Below are 23433 nucleotides of genomic sequence, written 5' to 3'. Positions count from 1 at the left end.
ATAAATGACAGCATAAAGAATTTGAGAATGTTCCAAGACTGTTTTTCAAAAGGACATGTCTCCAGTAACTATTCTGCCATTTAAACTAATCACTTTTCCAGCAATCAGAGAACCTCGATGATATAAACTGCACATTATTTTGTTTTGCAATGTCTGGAAAGATATTATAACATGATAATTGATCAAATGTGTTATTACTGATGACCCTCGTTTACACTCAGCACAAATGTCTACAACCTGGATTTTAAAGCCAAATCTGAAAACCGAAAATGCAGATTCTTGTTGAATGGAGATCAACCATGAGAGTGCCAGAAGCTTGGTGAATCAATCAGGTGCACTGTTTACATCGAATTTATCAATTACATTGCTTAGGATTAATAAAGGTCGCCCTTAGAGATTAACAGGAATCTAAATCAAATTTGGAACGTGAAAGAGGCTGAACAATAAAGATTAGATTAGATTACTTACAGTGTGGAAACAGGCCCTTCGGCCCAACAAGTCCACACCGACCCGCCAAAGCGCAACCCACCCATACCCCTTACCTAACACTATGGGCAATTTAGCATGGCCAATTCACCTGACCCGCACATCTTTGGACTGTGGGAGGAAACCGGAGCACCCGGAGGAAACCCACGCAGACACGGGGAGAACGTGCAAACTCCACACAGTCAGTCGCCTGAGTCGGGAATTGAACCCGGGTCTCAGGCGCTGTGAGGCAGCAGTGCTAACCACTGTGCCACCGTGCTGCCCATAAAGGCATTGTCCCTCTCAGAAATTTACGAGACAGCTTCTGAAAGTATCTTGAATATTGAAACTGACATCAGCATTTCTTTTTAAGATTGTTCACCTCAATTAGAATCTCTTACCAATGTTTGACTACAGAGGGTCAAGCAAAGTTGATTCTCTCCCTAATTTGGAATCAATTTGCTTACTCTGTGATAGTTACTTGGAATGAAGATACTTTTAAGATACTTTTAAGAATGCTATTGTCAGGACCACAGATATTTCATATGGAAATATAAACTGGAAAAACTGAAAGTTTGAACTGTTTGTTACAAAGAACTGCAGGGGCTTTACTTGGAGAGAAAGTGGCTAAGATGAGAGTTGACAGAGGTTTTCAAAGTCCTGAGAAGGGCCAGAGAGAATAGATTGGGAGAAACTGTAGCCACTCACTCATAAGGGATCAAGAACGAGAGAGAGCACAGATTTATAGTGATTTGCAAAAGAAGGAAAAATAATTTAAGAAAATAACTTTTCTAATACTCAATATTTTGGGTCTGGATTGCACAATCTGAAGGTATGGAGGAGATTGGCTCAATTAAAGCATTCAAGAGGGCATTGATTAATTCAATAGAAACAATGTACTGGATAAGAGCAAAAGACAGGAGAACAACACTGAGTCAAGCTGCTCATCTGGGCAGCTGATTCAGACACCTGTCCTTCAGTGTTATAACATTTATAGAATCATAGAGACCTACCATATAAATCACAGAGATCTACCATATAGAATCAGAGATCTACCATAGAGATCTACCATATAAATCACAGAGATCTACCATATAGAATCACAGAGATCTACCGTAGAGATCTACCATATAGAATCACAGAGATCTACCATATAGAATCACAGAGATCTATCATAGAGATCTACTATATAAATCACAGAGATCTACCATATCGAATCACAGAGATCTACCATAGAGAATCATAGAGATCTACCATAGAGAATCACAGAGATCTACCATAGAGAATCATAGAGATCTACCATATAGAATCACAGAGATCTATCATAGAGATCTACCATATAAATCACAGAGATCTACCATATAGAATCACAGAGATCTATCATAGAGATCTACTATATAGAATCACAAAGATCTACTATATAGAATCATAGTGATCTACCATATAGAATCACAGAGATCTATCATAGAGAATCATAGAGATCTACCATATAGAATCATAGAGATGTATCATAGAAATCTATCATATAGAAAAAGGTTCCTCAGGTTGAATCTGCGCTGGTCAAAATGAACTAATTTTTTAGATTAGATTAGATTACTTACAGTGTGGAAACAGGCCCTTCGGCCCAACAAGTCCACACCGACCCGCCGAAGCGCAACCCACCGATACCCCTACATTTACCCCTTACCTAACACTATGGACAATTTAACATGGCCAATTCACCTGACCTGCACATCTTTGGACTGTGGGAGGAAACCGGAGCACCCGGAAGAAACCCGGAGGAACTATTGCAATCCCATTTTCCACCACGTGCCCATAGTCTTGTGTGCCTTGTCATGTGGGCATCTAAATAATTCTTTAATGTGAGGGTTTTTGCCCGTACCAGTTCCACATTCCCACCACCCTCTGGGTGAAAATTTACTTCCTCACATCCTCTCTTAAACCTCCTGCCCCTTGCCTTAAATCTATGTTCCTTGATTATTGATTCATTCACTGAGGCAAAATGTTACTTCCTGTCTACCCTAGCTAGATCCCTCAAAGTTTTACACATCTTAATCATGAGCCCCTCAGTTACCTCTGATTTAAGAAAATCATAGAACATAGAACAATACAGCACGGAACAGGCCCTTCAGCCTTCGATGTTGCGCCGACCTGTGAACTATTCTCAGTTCGTCCCCCTACACTATCCCATCATCATCCATGTGCTTATCTAAGGATTGTTTAAATCTCCCTCATGAGAGTGCGAGCAGCAGCAGAGGTAAGACGAACCCGAAAAACTGCAGCTAAGATAAGGCAGTTTTTAAAATTACTTACCGGCAGCGAACAGCGGTGTTTTCCCTTTCACAGAAGGAGCAGGAGCAGCGGGGCAAGTGACGAGGACCAGAGGGGCAGCTGGGAAGGAAAGCAGTGACCATATATATCAGCAAGGCGTCTAAACCCGAGACTCTACAACTGTAGTGTCTCCCACACACCCTCCTCCTCTAACCTAGTCAATAAGGCAAGGTTCCTTCTAAACTTACTCTATTGAATATAAGTTTGTTATTAATTTTATAGCAACTTGAACTAAGCTTTCTACTTTAGTACTGAGTGGGTGTTCAGATAAGTGGGGTATGGATGCTAGGGCAGTTGCTTGCTCCTCCTGCAGAAGTGGCAGGTGGGAGACATGGCACACGTCTCCGCTGGCTACATCTGTGGGAAGTGATCCAATTCCAGCTCCTTGAAAACTGTGTTAGGGAATTGGAGCTGGAACTGGATGAACTACGGATCATTCGGGAGGCTGAGGGGGTAATTGAGAGGAGTTACCAGGAGTTGGTCACTCCTAAGGCTCAGGACAAGGATAGATGTGTTACAGTTAGGGGGAGGAAAGGGGATAGTCAGACAGTGCAGAGATCCCCTGTGAACATTCCCCTCCGCAATAAGTATACCGTTTTGGATACTGCTGGGGGGGATGACCTACCAGAGGAAAGCCACAGCAGTCAGTTCTCTGGCACTGAGCCTGACACTGTGGCAAAGAAGGGAAGGGGGCAGAATAGAAAAGTACTCGTGGTAGGGGACTTGATAGTTAGGGGAATCGACAGGAGATTTTGTGGTCAGGATCAGGATTCCTGGAAGGTCTGTTGCCTCTCTGGTCCCAGGATCCGGGACATCTCTGATCTGGTGTATAAGTTTCCAAAAGGGGAGGGCAAACAGCCAGAAATCGTGTTACATATTGGCGCTAATGATATAGCCAGGAAAAGGATCGAAGATATAAAAAGTGATTTCAGGGAGTTAGGATGGAAGCTGCAAAGTAGGACGAACAGCGTAGTGTTCTCTAGTTTACTACCGGTGCCACGAGATAGTGAGGCGAGGTACAGGGAGCGGGCGCAGCTTAACACAGGGCTGCGCAGCTGGTGTAGGAGGGAGGGCTTCAGATATGTAGATAATTGGGATGCCTTCTGGGGAAGGTGGGACCTGTACAAGAAGGATGGCATTCATCCCCAAACTCCATCAACAGACACATCGACCTGGACCCCACATACAAATCACTGCAGCTGAAACTGACACCCGGAAGCGGCAAGAACAAACCAATATAAATACCGGAAGAAACATCAAAGCAGCTCTTCACACGAGGCTCCAACAGCACTGATGATGTTCCCCAGCCAGGGAACGAAACGTTTGCAGCAAAAACGTCCAGCTCGGCGAGCAGAACCACAACAAAATGGGAGGATATTTAATTGGGGAAGAGGAAACTATGATGCGATTAGACATGAGTTAGGAAGCATGGATTGGGAGCAATTGTTCCATGGTAAAGGCACTATAGACATGTGGAGACTGTTTAAGGAACAGTTGTTGCAAGTGATGAATAAATATGTCCCTCTGAGACAGGCAAGAAGTGGTAAGATAAAGGAACCTTGGATGACGAGAGCGATGGAGCTTCTCGTCAAAAGGAAAAAGGTAGCTTACATAAGATGGAGAAAGCTAGGGTCAAGCTCAGCTCTACAGGATTACAGGCAGGCGAGGAAGGAGCTTAAAAATGGTCTGAGGAGAGCCCGGAGGGGCCACGAGAAAGACTTGGCAGAACAGATTAGGGAGAACACAAAGGCATTTTACACTTATGTGAGGAATAAGAGAATGGTCAAAGAAAGAGTAGGGCCAATCAGGGATAGCATAGGGAATTTGTGTGTGGAGTCTGAGGAGGTAGGGGAAGCCCTAAATGAGTTTTTTGCTTCTGTCTTTACGAAAGAAACAAACTTTGTCGTGAATGAAACCTTTGAAGAGCAGGTGTGTATGCTGAAATGGATAGAGATAGAGGAAGCTGATGTGCTGAAAATTTTGTCAAACATTAAGATTGACAAGTTGCCAGGCCTGGACCAGATTTGTTCTCAGCTGCTTTGGGAAATGGGAAATGCAATTGCTTCACCACTTGCAAAGATCTTTGCATTCTCACTTTCCACTGGAGTCGTACCTAAGGACTGGAGAGAGGCAAATGTAATTCCTCTCTTCAAGAAAGGAAATAGGGAAATTCCTGGCAATTACAGACCAGTAAGTCTCACGTCTTTCATCTGCAAGGTGTTAGAAAGGATTCTGAGGGATAGGATTTATGACCATCTGGAAGAGCATGGCTTGATTAAATGCAGTCAATATGGCTTTGTGAGGGGCAGGTCATGCCTCACAAACCTTATTGAGGTCTTTGAGGATGTGACTAAAAAAGTTGAGGGTCGAGCTATGGATGTGGTGTGTATGGACTTCGGCAAGGCATTTAATAAGGTTCCCCATGGTAGGCTCATTCAGAAGGTCAGGAGGAATGGGATACAGGGGAACTTAGCTGTCTGGATACAGAATTGGCTGGCCAACAGAAAATAGCGAATGATAGTAGAAGGAAAATATTCTGCCTGGAAGTCAGTGGTGAGTGGTGTTCCAGAGGGCTCTGTCCTTGGGCCTCTACTGTTTGTAATTTTTATTAATGACTTGGATGAAGGGATTGAAGGATGGGTCAGCAAGTTTGCACGCGACACAAAGGTTGGAGGTGTCGTTGACAGTATAGAGGGCTGTTGTAGGCTGCAGTGGGACATTGGGCAGAGAGGTGGTAGATGGAGTTCAACCTGGATAAGTGCGAGGTGATGCATTTTGGAAGGTCGAATTTGAAAGCTGAGTACAGGATTAAGCATAGGATTCTTGGCAGTGTGGAGGAACAGAGGGATCTTGGTGTGCAGGTACATAGATCCCTTAAAATGGCCACCCAAGTGGACAGGGTTGTTAAGAAAGCATATGGCGTTTTGGCTTTCATTAACAGGGAAATTGAGTTTAAGAGTCATGAGATTTTGTTGCAGCTCTATAAAACTTTGGTTAAGACTGCATTTGGAATACTGCATCCAGTTCTGGTCGCCCTATTATAGGAAAGATGTGGATGCTTTGGAGAGGGTTCAAAGGAGGTTTACCAGGATGCTGCCTGGACTGGAGGGCTTATCTTATGAAGAGAGGTTGACTGAGCTTGGACTTTTTTCATTGGAGAAAAGGAGGAGGAGAGGGGCCCTAATTGAGGTATACAGGATAATGAGAGGCATAGATAGAGTCGATAGCCAGAGACTATTTCCCAGGGCAGAAATGACTAACACAAGGGGTCATAGTTTTAAGCTGGTTGGCGGAAAGTATAGAAGGGATGTCAGAGGCAGGTCCTTTACACAGAGAGTTGTGAGAGCATGGAATGCATTGCCAGCAGCAGTTGTGGAGGCAGGGTCATTGAGACATTTAAGAGACTCCTGGACATGCATATGGTCACAGAAATTTGAGGGTGCATACATGAGGATCAGTGGTCGGCACAACATCGTGGGCTGAAGGGCCTGTTCTGTGCTGTACTGTTCTATGTTCTATGTGGCTGTGTTAATGGCATTGGCAGGCAGGGCATTCCATGCCCTTACCACTCTCTGAGTAAAGAACCTGCCTCTGACATTTGTATTAAATCTATCACCCCTCAATTTGCAGTTATAGCCCTCGTACAAGCTGACGCCATCATCCTAGGAAAAAGACTTTCATTGTCTACCCTATCTAATCCTCTGATCATCTTATGTCTCTATCAAATCCCCTCTTAGCCTTCTTCTTTCCAATGAAAACAGACCCAAGTCTCTCAGCCTTTCCTCATAAGACCTTCCCTCCAGACCAGGCAACATCCTCGTAAATCTCCTCTGTAGCTTTTCCAATGCTTCCACATTTTTTCCGAAATATGACGAGCAGAACTGTACACAATATTCCAAGTGTGGCCGCACCAGCATTTTGTATAGTTGCAGCATAATATTGTGGCTCCGGAACTCAATCCCGCTACAAATGAAACCTAACACACTGTATGCCTTCTTAACAGCACTATCCAACTGGGTGGCAACTTTCAGGGATCTATCTACATGGACTCCAAGATCCCTCTGCACATCCACACTACCAAGAATCTTTCCATTGACCCAGTACTCTGCATTCCTGTTATTCTCCCCAAAGTTCATCACCTCACATTTAGCTGTATTGAACTCCATTTGCCACCTCTCAGCCTAATCCTGCAGTTTATCCAAGTCCCCCCTGCAATCTGAAACATCCTTCCAAACTGTCCACTACTCCACTGACTTTAGTGTCATCTGCAAATTTACCAATCCAGCCACCTATGCTTGTGTCTAAGTCATTCATAAAAATGACAAACAGTAGTGGTCCCAAAACAGATCCTTGTGGCACACCACTAGTCAAACAACTCCAGTGTTCACAACTGAAACTTTCTAACAAGACAGCATCCTCAGCCATGAGCTAATTGGCACAGGGTCAACAAGATTAAACAGGTAAATTAGTGGCTCAAAGGTTGGTGTGGAAGAAAATGGTTTAAATTCATGGGACATTGGCACCAGTAATGGGGAAGGAGAGAACTGTTCTGATGGGATGGACTCCACTTGATTCATACTGGGACCTGACTCCTTGTGAATCACATAACTAAGGCTCTGGACAGGATTTGAAACTAAATTATGGGGATGCTGGGGCTTCAGTTGCATGAAAAATTGTGGAAGAAGATAAAGGAGGCAAAGGATCAGCAGAGATTATTATAATTTCTTAAAAAAAGTAATAGGATGAGAGTATGGAAAGGCTCAGGAATCTAGCTTCAGTTTGAGCAAATACAGGGACAATTATGAGAAAGGGGGCAGTCAATGCAGAACTTAAGTACACAATGCAAATGTATTGTAGTTAAATGTTAGGTTATCACAAAGCCGTAGCTGCAGGAGATCAGAGTGGGGTAAATGTCCAAGGAAACACCTCTTATTGAAAGTACAGATGGATGGGCATAGGGTATGGGACCTTGCTAGAAAGAAATTAAATTTATTGATAGAGGATATGATATAGAGTTGGAAAGCATTGAATCCATGAAGGTAGAGTTGAGGAACTGACAAAGCAATATCCTGATTGGAGTTACATACAGACCTCCTAGTAGCTATCAGGATGTGGGGAAGAAAATAAATCAGGCTCATTCCTGATGAAGGGCTCTTGCCCGAAATGTTGATTCTCCTGCTCCTCGGATGCTGCTTGACCTGTTGTGCTTTTCCAGCACTACACTCTCAACTCTGGTGTATAATAAAGTAGACTTGATTAGGGAGCTGAAGCTGAAAGAGTCCCTAGGTGGCAGTGTTCATAATATTATAGAGTTCACACTGCAGGTTGAAAAGGTGAAGCTGGAATCAGACATTATGATATTATAATTGAGTAAATGTAACTACAAAAACATGAGGGAGCAGCTGGACAGGGTTGATTGAAAAGGGAGCCTAGCAGGGAAGGTAGTGAATCAGCAATGGCATAGAGTGGATCATAGAATCCCCACAGTGTGGAAGCAGGCCATTTGATCCATTGAGTCCACACTGACTCTCTAAAGAGCATCCCTCTCAGACACACCATCCTATCATGTCCCTGAAACCCGGCATTCCATTGCTAACCCACATATCCCGTGCATTCTTGGACGCTATGGGCAATTTAGCATGACCAATACACCTAACCTGCACATCTTTGGATTGTGGGAGGAAACTGGGGCACCCTGAGGAAACCCACATAGACACAGGGAAAATGTGCAAACTCCACACAGACAGCTGCCCGCAGCTGGAATTGAAGCCAAGTCTGATTCCAGCCTCGGGCGACTGTCTGTGTGGAGTTTGCACATTCTCCCGTGTCTGTGTGGGTTTCCTCCGGGTGCCCCAGTTTCCTCTCACAGAATTGAACCAGACACCCTATTCATTTCTGGGCGTAATTCAGGAGGCACAGCAGAAACCCATCCCAAGGAAGAAGAAACATAGCAAGGGTCAGACGAGGCAACTAAGACTGACAAGGGAAGTCAGGGACAATATAATATCAAAAAAAGCTAACAATGCAGTGAAGATTAATAGGAAACCAGAGGATTGGGAAGCTTTTAATAACCAGAAGACAACTAAAATGCAATAAAGGGGGAGAAGATAAAATATGAGGATAAGCTAGCTATTAATATAAAAGGAGATTCCAAGAGTTTTTTAGATGTATACGTGAGAGTCAGAGAGAGTTGAAAAATGTGTTGCTGGAAAAACACAGCAGGCCAGGCAGCATCCGAGGAGCAAGAGAATGGACGTTTCGGGCATAAGCCCTTCCTCAGGAATGAGGAGGGTGTGCCAAGCGGGCTAAGATAAAAGGTGGGGGGGAGGGAATTTGGGGGAGGGGCGCTGGGAATACGATAGGTGGAAGGAGGTGAGGGTGAGGGTGATAGGCCGGAGAGGGGGTGGGGACGGAGAGGTAGGGAAGAAGATTGCAGGTCAAGAGGATGGTGCTAAATCCGAGGGTTGGAACTGAGATAATGTGGGGAGAGGGGAAATGAGGAAGCTGGAGAAATCTACATTCATCCCGTGTGGTTGGAGGGTTCCTAGGCAGAGGATGAGGCGCTCTTCCTCCAGGCGTATTGTGGCCAGGGTCTGGCGATGGGAGGAGGCCAAGGACCTGCATGTCATTGGCAGAGTGGGAGGGGGAGCTAAAGTGTTCAGCCACGGGGCGGTTGGGTTGGTTGGTGCGGGTGTCCCAGAGGTGTTACCTGAAACATTCCACAAGTAGGCAGCTTGAGACAGAAAGAGACAAGAGTGAATATTGAACTGCTGGAAAATGATGCTGGATTAGTCATCATGTGGATAAAGAAACAGCGGAGCAACTGAAAAGATAATTTGCATGTCTTCATGGTGGAAGACACAAGTATCATACCAGAACTTCAGGACAGTTCATGGGCAGACACCGTTACTATGGGGAAGGTGTTGGTGAAGCTGAAAGGTCTTAAGCTGAACAAATCATCTGGAGCATAGTTCTGAAGGAGAGAGCTGAGGAGATTGTGGAGGCATTCATGGTGATCTTTCAGGAGTCATTGAAGTCAGGGAGGGTCAGAGAGGACTGGAAAAGGGCTCATTAATATGCCTATTTAAAAAGACATGGACGCAGAAGACAGGAAACCATGGGCCAATTAGTCTGACCTCAGTTGTTGATAAGATTTTAAGGTCCATTATTTCAGATGAGATTACCTGGAAATGCATGGTAAATAGGGCTGAGTCAGCACAACCCTTGTCATCAAGGAGACCTTATGTCTGACTAATCTGTTAGAATTCTTTGAGGAGGGAACAAGCAAGTTAGACAAAGGAGAGTCAGTGGATTTATAGAGTCATAGCTATACATTACAGAAACAGACCTTTGGTTCAACTTATCCATGCTGATCTGATATCCTCAACTTTAGTTCCATTTGTCAGCATTTAGCCCATATTGCTCTAAACCCTTCCTATTCACGTACCCATCCAGATATTTTTAAAATGACATTATTGCACCCACCATAACCAGCCCCTATGGCAGCTCATTCAAGCACCACCCTCTGTGGAAAAAGTTGCCCCTTAAGTCCTTTTTAAATATTTCCCTTCTACCTTTAAAGTGTGCTCTCTAGTTTTGCACTCCCCTACCCTGGGAAAAAACACCTTGTCTATTCACTCTGTCCGTGCCTCTCATGATTTTATAAATCTCTACAAGATCACCACTTAGCTTCCGATACTCCAGGGAGAACGCCCCAACCTATTCATCCTCTCCCTATAGCTCAAGCCCTTCAATTCTGGCAACATATTTGTAATCTTTTCATAACTTTTGCGAGTGGCAAGGTGGCACAGTGGTTAGCACTGTTGCCTCACAGCGCCTGAGACCCGGGTTCAATTCCCGACTCAGGCGACTGACTGTGTGGAGTTTGCACGTTCTCCCCGTGTTTGCGTGGGTTTCCTCCGGGTGCTCCTTTTTCCTCCCACAGTCACAAAGATGTGCGGGTCAGGTGAATTGGCCATGCTAAATTGCCCATAGTGTTAGGTAAGGGGTAAATGTAAGGGTATGGGTGGGTTGCGCTTCGGCAGGTCCGTGTGGACTTGTTGGGCCGAAGGGCCTGTTTCCACACTGTAAGTAATCTAATCTAATATCCCTATCATATTGAATAACATCTTTCCTAAAGCAGGGAGACAAGAACTGAATGCAGTTTTCCAAAAGTGGCCGAACCAATGTCCTGTACAGCTGCAACAGCTGCAATTCTTATAGTCAGTGCACTGACCAATGAAGGCACGCATGCCAAATACTTTCTTCACCAGCCTGTCTCGCCGCAACACCACTCCCAAGGAATTATGCCCTGGCACCCCTAGGTCTCTTGTTCAGCAATAATCCCCATGATCCTAGCATTAACTGTACAAGTTCTGCCTGATATACCTTACCAAAGTAATTGTTACAGGGGATTCTATAATTAGGGGGAAAGATAGTATCCTTTGCGAGCCAGATCAGGAGTCCCGCAAGGTGTGTTGCCTGCCCGGTGCTAGGGTACAGGACATCTCTGACTGGCTTGAAAGGATATTGGAGTGGGAGGGAGAAGATTCAGTTGTTGTGGTCCACGTTGGCACTAACAACAAAGGTAGGCTAGGAAGGAGGACCTGTTTGGGGAGTATCGAGCTCTAGGAAGGAAATTGAAGAACAGGACCTCAAGGGTCATAATCTCTGGATTACTGCTCAAGCCACATTCTAATTGGTAGAAGGATAAGAAAATTAGGGAAGTAAACACATGGCTAAGAGATTGGTGTGGGAAAGAGCGATTCCATTTCACGGGGCATTGGCATCAGTTTTGAAACCAGAGGGTGGAGACCTGTACCGATGGGATGGTCTCCACCTGAACTGATCTGGAACCAGTGTTCTAGTGAAAAGAATAAATAGGATGGTCACGGGGACTTTAAACTTGTGAGTCGGGGGGAAGGGAAAGGGAAAGCAACAGGGAGTATGGAGTCAAGTAGAAAGATAAGCAGCAGGTTAGCATGTTTAAGTTCAAGGCAGGCTAGGAATGAAGCAAAAAGGAAGGATAACTTACTAGAGATGTTGGAAATCATGAGGATAAGAAAATTAGCATTAAGGCGCTTTACCTGAATGCTTGTAATATTTGCAACAAAGTAGATGAATTAACGGCACAAATCATCGTAAATGATTATGATGTGGTAGGCATCACAGTTGCAGGGGGTTCAGGATTGGCAGTTAAACATCTAAGGATTTACAACTTCTCAAAAAGACTACAGGTGGGCAGAGGGGAAGGGGTTGCCTTGTTGGTTAAGAATGAAATTAAATCTGTAGCACTGAATGACATAGGGTCAGATGATGTGGAGTCTGTGTGGGTGGAGTTGAGGAACCACAAAGGCAAAAAAACCACAATGGGAGTTACGTACAGATCTCCCAGCAGTGGTTAGGACCAGGGGCAGAAGATGCACTGGGAAAGGGCTCATGCCCAAAACGTCGATTCTCCTGCTCCTTGGATGCTGCCTGACCTGCTGCGCTTTTCCAGCAACACATTTTCAGCTCTGATCTCCAGCATCTGCAGTCCTCACTTTCTCCTGGGAAATAGATAGCTCATATCCAAAAGGCAAGGTCACGGTGATGATGGGGGACTTCAATATGCAGGTGGACTGGGAGAATAATGTTGCCGGTGGATCCAAAGAAAGGGAATTCATGGAATGCTTACAGAATGACTTTTTGGAACAGCTTGTGATAGAGCACACAAGGAAGCAGTCTATTCTGGACTTAGCGTTTTGTAGTGTACCAGACTTTAGAAAAGATCTTAAAGTAAGGGAACACTTAGGAGTCGGCGATCATAATATGGTGGAGTTCAATCTGTAGTTTGAAAGAGAGAAGGCAAAATTGGATGTAATGGTGTTATAGTTAAGTAAAGGTAATTACAAGGGCATGAGAGAGGAACTGATGAAAATCGACTGGAAGCAGAGCCTGGTGGGGATGACAGTAGAGCAACAATGGCAGGAGTTTCTGGGTGTAATTAAAGATAGTACAGAGGTTCATCCCAAAGAAAAGAAAGATTACCTGCGGGGGTGAGGGGGGGGGGGGGCGGTATTCGACAGCCATGGTTGACAAAGGAAGTCAGGAAATGTATCAAAGAGAAAGAGAGAGTCTATAAAATGGCCAAGAGCACTGGGAAATCAGAAGATTGGAAAAACTACAAAAACAAACAGAGGATAATAAAGAGAGAAATAAGGAAGGAGAGGATCCAATATAAAGGTAAACTAGCCAGTAATATTAGAAATGATATCAATACATAAGAAACAAATGAGAGGCAAAGTAGCAATTGGGCCACTCCAAATTGGTGCAGGTGAGCTAGTAATGGGAGATAAGGAAATAGCTGAAGAGCTTAATAAGTACTTTGTGTCAGTCTTCACAGTGGAAGACATGAGTTATATCCCAACAATTAAGGAGAATTAGGGGACAGAGTTAATTATGGTTGCTACTACAAAAGAGAAAGTGCTAGAAAAGCTAAAAGGTCTAAAATTTGATAAATCTCCTGGCCCTGATGGGCTACATCGTAGAGTTCTGAGGGAGGTGGCTGAGGAAATAGTGGAAGCACTGACTGTGATCTTTCAAAAATCACTGGACTCAGGAAAAGTCCCAGATGATTGGAAAATCGCTGTTGTAACCCACGTGTTCAAGAACAGATCAAGACAAAAGATGGAAAATTACAGGCTGATTAGCCTAACCTTGGTTGGAGGTAAAATTCTAGAATCTATCATTAAGGATGAGAATTCTAAATTCTTGGAAGTGTAATGTCAGATTAAAACAAGTCAGCATGGATTTAGTAAGGGGAGCTCATGCCTGACAAACCTGTTAGAATTCTTTGAAGAGGTAACAAGTAGGTTACACCAGGGAAACCCAGTGGATGTTATTTATCTAGACTTCCAAAAGGCCTTTGATAAGGTACCTCATGGAAGGCTGCTGAGTAAGGCGAGGATCCATGGTGTTCGAGTTGAGCTACTGGCATGGATTGAGGGTTGGCTGTCTGACAGAAGGCAGACAGTTGGGATAAAAGGTTCTTTTTCGGAATGGCAGTTGGTGACAAGTGGTGTCCCGAAGGTTCAGTGTTGGGGCTGTAGCTGTTCACTTTATATATTAATGATCTGGATGAAGAGACTGGGGGCATTCTGACGAAGATCGCAGATGATACGAAGTTAGGCTGACAGGCAGGTAGTACTGAGGAGGTGGGAGGCTGCAGAAAGATTTAGATAGTTTAGGAGGGTGTCCAGGAAATGGCTGATGAAATTCAACATGAGCAAATGCAAGGTCTTGCACTTTGGAAAAATGAATACAGGCACAGACCTTTTTCTAAATGAGTAGTGACGTGCTTCTGAGACTTTATAAAGCTCTAATTAGGCCTCATTTAGAATATGGTGTCCAATTTTGGGTCCCACACCTTAGGAAGGACATATTGGCACTGGAGTATGTCCAGCGGAGATTCACACGGATGATCCCTGGAATGGTAGGCCTAACATATAATGAACGGCTGAGGATTGTATTCATTAGAGTTTAGAAGGTTGAGTGGAGATCCAATAGAAACATACAAGGTAATGCATAGCTTAGAAAGGGTGGACGCTGAGAAGTTTTTCCATTAGGTGGGGAGACTAGGACCTGTGGGCACAGCCTTAGAATTAGAGGGGGTCAATTTAGAACAGAAATGAGGAGACATTTCTTCAGACAGAGAGTGGTGGGCCTGTGGAATTCATTGCCAAAGAGCGCGGTGGAGACCGGGATGTTAAATGCCTTCAAAGTGGAGGTTGATAAATTCTTGATCTTGCAAGGAATTAAAGGCTACAGGGAGTGTGTGGGTAAGTGGAGTTGAAATGCCCATCAGCCATGATTGAATTGCAAAGTAGACTCGATGGGCCGAATGCCTCACTTCCACTCCTATGTCTTATGGTATAAAGTGCAACACCTCACATTTATCTAAGTTAAACTCTATCTGCGACTTCTCGGTCTATCTGTTCAAGATCCAGTAGTACTCTGAGATAACCTTCTTTGCTGACTACTACACTAACAATTTGCAAATCCAATAACTATTCCTCCTATATTCATATCCAAATCATTTATATAAATGATGAAAAGCAGTGGACTCAGCACCAATTCTTGTAGCACATCACTGGTCATAGGCCTCCAGTCTGAAAAACAACCCTTAATCACCACCTCCAAGCAAATTCTGTAACCAGTTGGCAAGCTCCCCCTGTGATTCCATGTGATCTAACCAGTCTACCGTGTGGAACCCTGTCAGATTCCTTACTGAAGTCCATATAGCTCCATATGTCTATTGCTCTGCCTTCATTAAACTTCTGTGTCACTCCTTCAAAAAATCCTGTCATATTAGTGAGACACAATTTCTCATGTACAAAACCATGTTGACTATTCCTAATCAGTCCCTGCCATTCTAAGTGCCTGCAAATCCTGCCCCTCAGAATCCCCTTCAGCAACTTACCTATCATTAATGACTGGCTCACTGGTCCATATTTCCTTGGCATTCCTTACTACCTTTCTTAAATAATGGCACATTAGCCAACCTCCAGTCTTCCTCACCTGTGTTCTGGGATGCACCTAATCAAATCCCAGGGATTTAGCCATGTTTATGCATTTTAAAATCTCCTGCACCTTCCTTTCTTTAAAATAGATACTTTTTAGGCAGTCACTATGTATTTCCCCAGTTTCTGCAGTTTCTATATCCTTCTTCACAGTAAATACTAAAGTTAAATACTCATTTAGAATCAAACCCCATCTCCTGTGGTTCCACACATAGACAGCCATGTTAATCTTTAATGGGGCCTATTCTCCCTCATTATTCTTTTGCCCTTTTGTATTTGTAGAACCTCTTGGGACTCATCTTAACCTTATTTGCCAAAGCTACCTCCTTTGCCCTCTTGAATTCTCTCTTACATATACTCCTACAGCTCTGAGAGGCAGAGTATCGTAGAAAGTACAGCAGGGAAACAGACCCTTTGGTCCAATTCATCCATGCCGACCAGACATCCCAGCCTACTCTAGTCGCATGTGCCAGCACCCAGCCAATATCCCTCCAAAACGTTCCTATTCATATACCCATCCAGATGCCTTTTAAATGTTGCAATTGTACCAGCCTCCACCACTTCCTCTGGCAGCTCATTCCATACATGTACCACCCTCTGCGTGAAAACATTGCCCCTGAGGTCCCTTTTATATCTTTCCCCTCTCACCCTAAACCTATGCCCTTTAGTTCTGGACTCCCCCACCCCATGAAAAAGACATTGTCTATTTATCCTATCCATGCCCCTCATGATTTTATAAATCTCTACAAGGTCACCCGACAGCCTCAGACACTGGGAAAACAGCCCTAGCCTATTCAGCCTTTCCCGATAGCTCAAATCCTCCAACGTTGGCAACATCCTTGTAAATCTTTTCTGAACCCTTTTAAGTTTCACAGCATCCTTCCGATAGGAAGGAGTCCAGAATTGCACGGAATATTCTAAAAGTGACCTCACCAACTTCCTGTAGAGCCGCACCATGGCCACCCAACTCCTGCACTCAATATTCTGACCAATAAAGGAAAGCATACCACCTTCTTCACTATCCTATCTACTTGCGACTCTACCTTCACTCCAATGTCTCTTTGTTCAGCAACAGTCCCTAGGACTTTACCATTAAGTGTATAAGTCCTGCCTTCCCAAAATGCAGCACCTTGCATTTATCTAAATTAAACTCCATCTGCCACTCCTCAGCCCATTGGCCCAACTGATCAAGATCCTGATGTAATCTGAGGTAACTTCTTCACTGTCTACTACATTCGTAAATTTGCAGTTCTACCTTGCTCTCTGCTTTGTCCCTGCCTGCGCTGACTGTTTGATTCGCTCCTTTTCCCAACTGTATCAGTCTCAGATTGATCTCTTTCCTCACTATCTCTCTGGGTCCCACCCCCCACCTTACTAGTTTAAAATTCTCCTGAGCAGCTCTAGCAAATCTCCCTGCCAGTATATTCGTCCCCTTCCAATTCAGATGCAATGCATCCTTTTTGTACAAGTCACTTCTATCCCAGAAGCAATTCTAATGATCCAGCAATGTGAACCCTTCTCTGCTACACCAGCTCCTCAGCCATGCATTCATCTGCTCTATCCTCCTATTCCTACCCTCTCTACCTCGTTGCAGCAGGAGTAATCCAGATATTACTATCCCCGAGGTCCTCCTTTTTAAATTCCTGCCTAACATTGCTATATTCTCCCTTCAGAATCTTATCCATTTCCCCTCCTATGTCATTAGTTCTAACGTGTACAATGACTTCCTGCTGGTCTCTCTCCTCTTTGAGAACATTCTGCACTCTCTCTGAGATATCCTTGATCCTAGCACCAGGATGGCAACACACCATTTTGATTTTTTGCTGCTGGCCACAGAAATGTCTGTGTCTCTGACTAAGAGTCCCCTAACACAATCTACCGCTTGGAACCTGATGTAGCCCTCATTACATTGGAGCAAATCTTGATACCAGAAGCTTGGCTGTTCGCGCTACATTCCCCAAGAATCTACCACCCCCTTATATTTTCCAAAACAACATATTTGTTTGAAATGTGGATAGCCACAGGAGACTCCTGCACTACCTGCCTACCTCTCCTACATTTCCTGGAGTTAATCCATCTAGGTGACTGGTATTTGCAGCTTTTCTCCCTTCCTATAACTGCCATCCACCTTGCCCTTGTAAATTCCTCAGTGCCTCTCAGTATGGCTCCAATTTGATCTGATTGAATTCACAACCAACAACATTGAATGCAGATATAATCCTCGGTAACACAAACTCTCTCTAAACTCCCACATCTGACAACAGCACATCACTCCACTAAAGGCCATTTTTACTCCTTCCAATCTACAGACCCAGAAAATAACACCGTTTTATTCCTCTATAAAACACTGCTCCAGGCTAACTTAATACTATGGCTTATATTTTAAAAATTTAATCAAGAAACAGATCTCAATAAAACATACAATAAAGAAAGAACCTACTCTATTCACTATTGTAGATTTACAGCAATGCTACACTGAAAATTTTGCACTTCTGTTTCTGTGCTGTGAGCTCTCCCAAACAGGTTCCTCCAAGCCCAGTTGTGAATTTCACTTTTAAGTTTTCCTAAATGCACTCTGATGTCCAGAGAAGCATGAATTCAAACAGCAAAGGCAGTAACTGCGCAGATTCATAGTCTCCACCAGGGATTCATTTAATCCCAGCAATTTGTACTTGACATAGGTCTCCTTTTTTTTGATCAGAGCCTCAATTTCTCGAATTATCCAGCATTCCCTATACCTACCAGTCTCTCTCTTCACTCTAACAACAACATATTCTCTCTGAATTCTCATTATCTCACGATCGAAGACCTCCCACTTTTCAACCATCCCTTTACTTGCAAAGAACCCCTCCCCAATTACTTTTGTAAGTACCTGCCTAATACTGTCAAAATTGGCCTTACTCAAAATTAGGACTTTAATTTTTAGATCAGGCCTATCTTTTCCTTAACTATTTTAAAACTGTTAGAATTATGACCACTGGACACCAAAGGTGTCTCCCCGCTGACACTTCAACCACTTAATCTGCCTTATTTCCCAAGAGGTCAGGTTTTGCTCCTTCTTAAGTAGTACATTAACATACTTAAGAAAATTTTCTTCTACATATTAAACAAATTCCCCTCCAGCCAAGCCCTTAACACTAAAGGCAGTCCAGTCTATGTTTGGAATGTTAATGTTATGTCTTTCTCCACAATGCGGTGAAATAGATGGCAACATCTTGAAAAATGTCCATATTACAGAGGAGGAAGTGCTGGATGTCTTGAACGCATAAACGTTGATAAATCCCCTGGACCTGATCAGTTGTACCCTAGAATTAGAATTCAAATTCCTACTGTGTGGAAACCTGCCCTTCCATCCAACATGTCCACACTGATCCTCCAAATAGTATCACGCCCAGACCCATTCCCCTACATTTACCCCGACTCATGCCCCTAACCTATATATCCCTGAACACTATGGACAATTTAGCATGGCCAATTCACCTAACCTGCACATCTTTGGATTGTGGGAGGAAACCGGAACACCTGGAGAAACCCATGCAAACATGGGGAGAATGTGCAAACACCACACAGACACAAGGTTTGTAGCTCAGATTGAGGTTTAGGGTGTAGGTTTGCTCGCTGGGTCAGACAGTTGGAATCAAACGTGGGCCCATGGAGCTGTGAGGCACCAGTGCTAACAACTGAGACACCGTGCTGCCCCAGTATCAAACTCTTTGGAAAATTAGGAAAGTGATTGCTGGGATATTTGTAACATCCATAGTCACAGGTGAGGTGCCGGAAGACTGGAGGTAGGCCAACATGGTACCACTATTTAAGGAAGGTGGTAAGGACAAGCCAGGGAACTATAGACTGGTGAATCTGATGTTGGTTTTGGGAAAGTTGTTGGTGGGAATCCTGAGGGACAAGATGTACTTGTATTTGGAAAGGCAAGGACTAATTAGGGTTAGTCAACATGGCTTTGTGTGTGGGAAATCATGTCTCACAAACTTGCATGCATCAAAGAAAAAGAGAGATCCTATAAAGTGGCCAAGAGCACTGGGAAATCAGAGGATTGGGAAGGGTACAAAAACAAACAAAGGATAACAAAGAGAGAGATAAGGAAGGAGAGGATCAAATGTGAAGGTAGGTTAGCCAGTAATTTTAGAAATGATAGTAAAAGTTTTTTTCAATACATAAGAAACAAACGACAGGCAAAAGTAGACATTGGGCCACTTCAAACTGATGCTGGAAGGCTAGTGATGGGAGATAAGGAAATAGCTGGAGAACTTAATAAGTACTTTGCATCAGTCTTCACAGTGGAAGACATGAGTAATATCCCAACATTTAAAGGGAGTCAGGGGTGGTTGCCATTACAAAAGAGATAGTGCTAGAAAAGCTAAAAGGTCTTAAAATTGACAAATCTCCTGGCCCCGATGGGCTACATCGTAGAGTTCTGAGGGAGGTGGCTGAGGAAATAGCTGAGGCATTGGTTGAGATCTTTCAAAAGTTACTGGAGTCAGGGAAAGTCCCGGATGATTGGAAGATCGCTGTTGTAACCCCATTGTTCAAGAAAGAATCAAGAGAAAAGATGGAAAATGATGGGCCAATTAGCCTAACCTTGGTTGTTGCTAAAATTCTAGAATCCATTGTTAAGGATGGGTTTCTAAATTCTTGGAAGAGCAGGGTTGGATTAGTACTAGAAGATTTGATGTTTTGGGCATAAGCCCTTCTTTAGGAATGAGGAAAGTGTGTCCAGCAGTCTCATCTTCCGCCTAGGAACCCTCCAACCACAAGGGATGAACTCAGATTTCTCCAGTTTCCTCATTTCCCCTCCCCCCACCTTGTCTCAGTCAAATCCCTTGAACTCAGCACCGCCTTCCTAACCTGCAATCTTCTTCCTGACCTCTCTGCCCCCACCCCACTCCAGCCTATCACCCTCACCTTGACCTCCTTCCACCTATCGCATCCCCAATGCCCCTCCTCCCTACCTTTTATCTTAGCCTGCTGGATACACTTTCCTCATTCCTGAAGAAGGGCTTATGCCCGAAACGTTGAATCTCCTATTCCTTGGATGCTGCCTGACCTGCTGCGCTTTTCCAGCAACACATTTTCAGCTCTGATCTCCAGCATCTGCAGTCCTCATTTTCTCCTTGGATTAGTACTAGTCAACATGGATTTTGTAAGGGGAGGTCGTGCCTGACAATCCTGTTGGAATTTTTTTGAAGAGGTGACAAGCACGTTAGACCAGGGAAACCCAGTGGATGTGGTCTACCTAGACTTCCAAAAGGCCTTTGATAAGGTGCCACACGGGAAGCTGCTGCGTAAGGTGAGGGCCATGGTGTTTGAGGTGAGCTACTGGCATGGATTGAGGATTGGCTGTCTGACAGAAGGCAGAGGGTTGGGATAAGAGGTTCTTTTTCGGAATGGCAGCTGGTGACAAGTGGTGTACCACAGGTTTCAGTGTTGGGGCCGCAGCTGTTCACGTTATATACTAATGATCTGGATGAAGGGACTGGGGGCACTCTAGCAAAGTTTGCCGATGATACGAAGTTAGGTGGACAGGCAGGTAGTACTGAGGAAGTGGGGAGGCTGCAGAAGGATCTAGACAGTTTGGGAGAGTGATCCAGGAAATGGCTGATGAAGTTAAATGTGAGTAAATGTGAGGTCTTGCACTTTGGAAAAAAGAATACAAGCATGGACTACTTTCTAAACGGTGAGAAAATTCATAAAGCCAAAGTACAAAGGGATCTGGGAGTGCTAGTTGAGGATTCTCTAAAGGTAAACATGCAGGTTGAATCCATGATTAAGAAAGCAAATGCAATGTTGTCATTTATCTCAAGAGGGTTGGAATATAAAAGCAGCGATGTGCTACTGAGACTTTATAAAGCTCTGGTTAGGCCCCAGAGTACTATGTTCAGTTTTGGGCCCCACATCTCAGGAAGGACATACTGGCACTGGAGCGTGTCCAGCGGAGATTCACACGGATGATCGCTGGAATGGTAGGTCTAACATACGAGAAACAGCTGAGGATCCTGGCATTGTACTCATTGGAGTTTAGAAGGTTAAGGGGAGATCTAATCAAAACTTATAAGATAATACATGGCTTGGAAAGGGTGGACACTAAGAAATTGTTTCCATTAGGCGAGGAGACTAGGATCCGTGCGCACAGCCTTAGAATTAGAGGAGGGTCAATTCAGAACAGAAATGCGGAGACATTTCTTTAGCCAGAGAGTGGTGGGTCTGTGGAATTCATTGCCGCGGAGGCCGGGATGCTAAATGTCTTCAAGCCAGAGATTGATAAATTCTTAATGTCACAAGGAATTAAGGACTGTCACAGGGAGAATGCGGGTAAGTGGAGTTGAAATGCCCATCAGTTGAAAATGTGTTGCTGGTTAAAGCACAGCAGGTTAGGCAGCATCCAAGGAATAGGAAATTTGACGTTTCGGGCATAAGCCCTTCATCAGGAAGGGCTTGAAATGCCCATCAGCCATGATTAAATGGCGGAGTGGACTCGATGGGCCGAATGGCCTTACTTCCACTCCTATGTCTTATGGTCTAAACTTGATTCAGTTTATTGAAGTGACAAAGAGGATTGATGAGGGCAGAGCAGTGGACATGATCTATTTGGACTTCAGTAAGGAATTCGACAAGGTTTCCCATGGGAGACTGGTTAGCAAGGTTAGACCTCATGGAATTAAGTGAAAACCAGTTATTTGGATATAGAACTGGCTCGAAGGTAGTAGACAGAGGGTGGTTGTTGAGGGTTTTTTCAGACTGAAGGCGGTAACGATTGGAGTGCCACAAAGATCAGTGCTGGGTCCACTACTTTTCATCATTTATATAAATGATTTGGATGTGAGCATAAAAGGTATAGTTAGCAAGTTTGCGGATGACACCAAAATTAGAGGTGTAGTAGGTTACCTCAGATTACAAATAGATCTTGATCAGATGGGCCAACGTGCTGAGGAGTGGCAGATGAAGTTTAATTTAGATAAATGCAAGGTGCTGCAATTTGGGAAAGCGAATCATAACAGCACTTATACACTAAATGATAAGTTCTAGGGAGTGTTGCTGAGCAAAGAGACCTTGGAATGCGGGTTCATAGTGCCTTGAAAGTAGAGTCACAGGTAGATAGGATAGCGAAGGCAGCGTTTGGTATGCTTCCTTTATTGGTCTGAGTATTGAGTAAAAGGAGTTGGGTGGTCAAGTTGCGGCTGTACAGGATGCTGGTTAGCCCACTTTTGGAATATTACGTGCAGTTCTGGTCTCCTTCCTATAGGAAGGAAGGATGTTGTGAAGCTTGAAAGGGTTCAGAAAAGATTTACAAGGTTGCCAGGGTTGGAAGATTTGAGCTACAGGGAGAGGCTGAATAGGCTAGGGCTATTTTCTCCAGAGTGTTGGAGGGCAAGAGGTGACCTTATAGAGGTTTATAAAATCATTAGGGGTATGGATAGGATAAACAGACAAAAGTCTTTTTCTGGGATGGGGGAGTCCAGAACTGAAGGGCACAGGTTTCGGATGAGGGGGGAAAGATATGAAAGGGAGCTAAGGGGCAACTTTTTCATGCAGAGGGTGGAGCTTGTATGGAATGAGCTGCCTGAGGATGTGGTGGAGGCAGGTACAATTATAACATTTAAAAAGCATCTGGATGAGTATATAAGTGCCATGGATATTTAAAACAAATACACAGATTGCTGGAGAAACAGCAGAATTGGCATCATCTTTAGCAAGAAAACAGTTAACATCAAGTCAAGTGACTCTTCGTCAATTTTGATAAAACATTAACTGTTTTCTCTTTTCAGATGCTCCAGATCTACTGTGTTTCTCCAGTCACTCTTTTTGTTTCTGAAGTTATTTATGCAGGATACTTAATTGGCAAGTATACGGAGGCTGAGGAAGATGCATTTTGGGCACTAATGGGCTCGTGGGATCTAGGATATTGTCAATAAGTGGAGTTAATGAAAAACTTCAGCTATAACCCTCCTAAAACGGCAGAGCTGCTACTATGGTCTGGTGTCAACAACAGATTGTACAGTGTCGTTAATGCAGTGAGATGTCCCAGGTGTTTTCACAACTGTGAAATAATAGGTTGGGTAAT

Source organism: Hemiscyllium ocellatum, chromosome 43 (genome assembly GCF_020745735.1).
Source record: "Hemiscyllium ocellatum isolate sHemOce1 chromosome 43, sHemOce1.pat.X.cur, whole genome shotgun sequence".
NCBI classification, from domain to species: Eukaryota; Metazoa; Chordata; class Chondrichthyes; order Orectolobiformes; family Hemiscylliidae; genus Hemiscyllium; species Hemiscyllium ocellatum.
Note: the sequence above shows the minus strand (reverse complement) of the source record.